The sequence below is a fragment of the Sciurus carolinensis genome, assembly GCF_902686445.1.
Source record: "Sciurus carolinensis chromosome 14 unlocalized genomic scaffold, mSciCar1.2 scaffold_114_arrow_ctg1, whole genome shotgun sequence".
NCBI lineage: Eukaryota > Metazoa > Chordata > Mammalia > Rodentia > Sciuridae > Sciurus > Sciurus carolinensis.
Genome location: NW_025920106.1, coordinates 2,289,562 through 2,292,359, shown reverse-complemented (window position 1 = coordinate 2,292,359; position 2,798 = coordinate 2,289,562). Strand labels below are relative to the sequence as shown.

The following is a 2,798-nucleotide window of genomic DNA, read 5'->3' as shown; positions in this document are numbered from 1 at the left end:
TAGTTGTGAAAAAGTGCTGTAGCAGAAAGGAAGAAGAAAATTTATGAAGAAAGGAAGGCAAATCAAAACAGATGTTCAATGACTTTAGCCCTCTTCCTAACTTAGAGTAGAATTTATAGTTAGCTTGCTTATGGTAAGATAGTTTCATGTGCTAAAATTTCTGCTTGGAATAGCAGAAAACTAATCCTGTTAAATTGTTCTGCAAGTCCATCACTTAGGAGTTCTCTAGGCAAAGGTAAGACAGCCAAAGATAGGACTACATGAATCTGTGACCCATAACTACACTATAGAAGGCTGATGAGTAAAGATTTGTATAGTTCAGAACCCTGGGTATGCACTCATACCTTAGATTCAAAATGATGTTGAACTGAATGGTTGACTGACTTACCAGCAATTTGGTTGTTATTTTATGATTTGAAACTTAGACCTTGCTAGTGTGTCCTTTCTAAACACTGTGTACATGATCATTTTCCATGGAAACCAGTAACCTGGGCATCAAGTGTAATCTAATTCTAATGTACCTTAGGAAACCTGTAAGGGTAGTCTTCAGTCAGGATCACTAGTGGTAGTGCTTTCCTAGCTGCCTGATCAACATGACATTCTTTCCTCCTCAACAGTCTTTCCTTCAGGTAATATGTTGGAGGATGCTTAAGCACACTAAGAAAGCACAGCATCTTCAGTTTGTTGAGTGTGGTGCACTCATTGGTTGTTCAAGTCCATAGGTCCAAAACTCCATCCCCCAGTCAGGCTGAGGTCTCAGGGACCTGAAGGTCCATATTCAGGAACCTGAGGTGAGAGATTCAGGGTCAGGAACTGCTTACCATTGATTTGAGGGTAGGACTTTGGTAAGGTATGTGGAAACTGTTGATTCACAGCATACTGCCTTCTCACACTTGTTACCAGTGAAAATGAAAGGCCAAGAGAATCACTGCCCTCCCAAAGAAGGGAACTGCACCTTTTCTAACATTTCTTGAAAATATGCATTTGAAAATTCACACACCTCAACGTAGGTGGCAATGCAAAAACATTCATGGACTGATTCTGTTCTACTAGAGAATGTCACAAACTATCTCTTATAGGCTTTCTTTTTCTTGGACTTCTGCAATGTTTGCCCATCATTTTCTCATTTCTGCCTGACACTTGGAACAGTACCACTTATCCTTTGACTTTTGACTGAGTCCCAAGTAGAAGAAGTAGAACCATCCAATGAGGGCACTTGCTATTTCTGCAAGGTATCATTTCTCCATAGGCCACCTGATTGCACAGAGAGTATCTGGGCTCATTTTCATCACTGGGAAGGTTTGCATCCTTCTGTGCTTTGGCAGTGCAGGCTGTTCTTTGAGGTCTTTGCACTCTTTTCCTTGGGTGTTCCTGAGGTGATGTCATCATGGTCATAATTATTTAGATACATTCATAACTTGATTCACATTGTTGAGTGGCCACAGTGTAGTCTTGTAATTCATCTTTTCTGCCTGTGCAACTGTCTTGTTCTTTTCCTTCTCTTGGCAGCTTTGAAGCTTTTGCCAGTAATGTCCTTGATCTCTTAAGGTGCCTCTAAGAGTTCCACGTGACTGTCCACTTGTCTTGTCTGGCTCTCTGCCAGCTCCTCCATCTGACTCAGGGTCTGAATCTTCTCATCACCCAGCACCTGGCTCCAAATCAGGGCTCTCTGGATGCAGCACAGCACTCAGTATTTTTGGGCACCATCTGTGTCTCATTTCAACTTCTCATAATGTTCATCCAGTTCTTTCAGGATTTCTTGGCATTTTGCTTCTATCTCTCACATTTCTGAGACATTTCTCTTCAGGTGTAAAGGCAGAGAGTCAATGGATGCTAGGTAATCCTCCACATAGTTCACCAGGTGGATCTGTTCCTGTTGGTAGACTCAGCATGGTTCAGACTGAAGCCCCCTCCACTCTGCATGGCTTTCTGCTTCCTGCACCACTCCCCCTAAAATCAGATCTGCAAAATGCAGAGCTCTTGCTCTCCCATGATCCCTGGTTCTCCCAGGAATTCTGACCACCTGGCTAGCAGTTGCACAGGCCCAGGCCACAGTACCCAGCATGTACTAGTGGGCTGTGGAGGACGGGGCTCCCAGATGAACCCCTACTGGCCAGGCAATGTGCAGGGTGGTGGAGGCACCCAGAAGGACCCCACTGTTCTGGCTGCCCTGGGTGGAAGGGACTCCCAGGTGAACCCTCACTAGTAGGGGTGGGTGGGCTGCTCATAGTAGCACACACCCCAGAGAGGGTTGCAGGTCAAGTCAAGGGCCACTCACTGCAGTTCTGGGGTAGGGGGGCCCAGTCTGGTGGGCAGAGCTGCACTTGCCCCCTTAGTGGACATTTTTAAATGACCCTATCATGGGAAAGCCCTGAGCACTTCAGACCATTTAGTGAGCACCCTCCAAAAAAGCCTCTCTAAACTCACCCTGTGAGGCATCGTCTCTGACCCAGGAAAGAAAACTGAGTAATCTGGCACCAGGAGGCCCCATCCCTGAGATGCAGCGGGGATGTGGAGGCGTCCACATCCCCAGGACCTCCACAGAGCCTCTCATGGGAGTTCGCCACATCTCGTGCTCACCAGTGCCCAAACAAGGACAGGAGGGTCAAAAATAGCACTTTGCTCTTGTGGGATCATTTCCCCTGTGGGTGCCTCTGGCCCCCAAAGCAGATCTCTTGTGGTTTGGGACTCAGACAAGGCAAGTCCACATTGGGCAGAGCCACGTGGGAGCATGCCCAGGCCGCTAGAGTTTTTTGTGCATGCCTAGCTCTCAGGTGATGCCAGGAATGGACAAGCAG

The 2,798-nt window shown here is 46.7% G+C and overlaps 1 pseudogene; it reads right to left on the bottom strand.

Annotated features, from left to right (window-relative positions):
- Window positions 1–1,066: 1,066 nt before the first annotated feature.
- LOC124973255 (inhibitor of growth protein 1-like) lies at window positions 1,067–2,439 on the bottom strand (annotated as a pseudogene).
- Window positions 2,440–2,798: the final 359 nt, after the last annotated feature.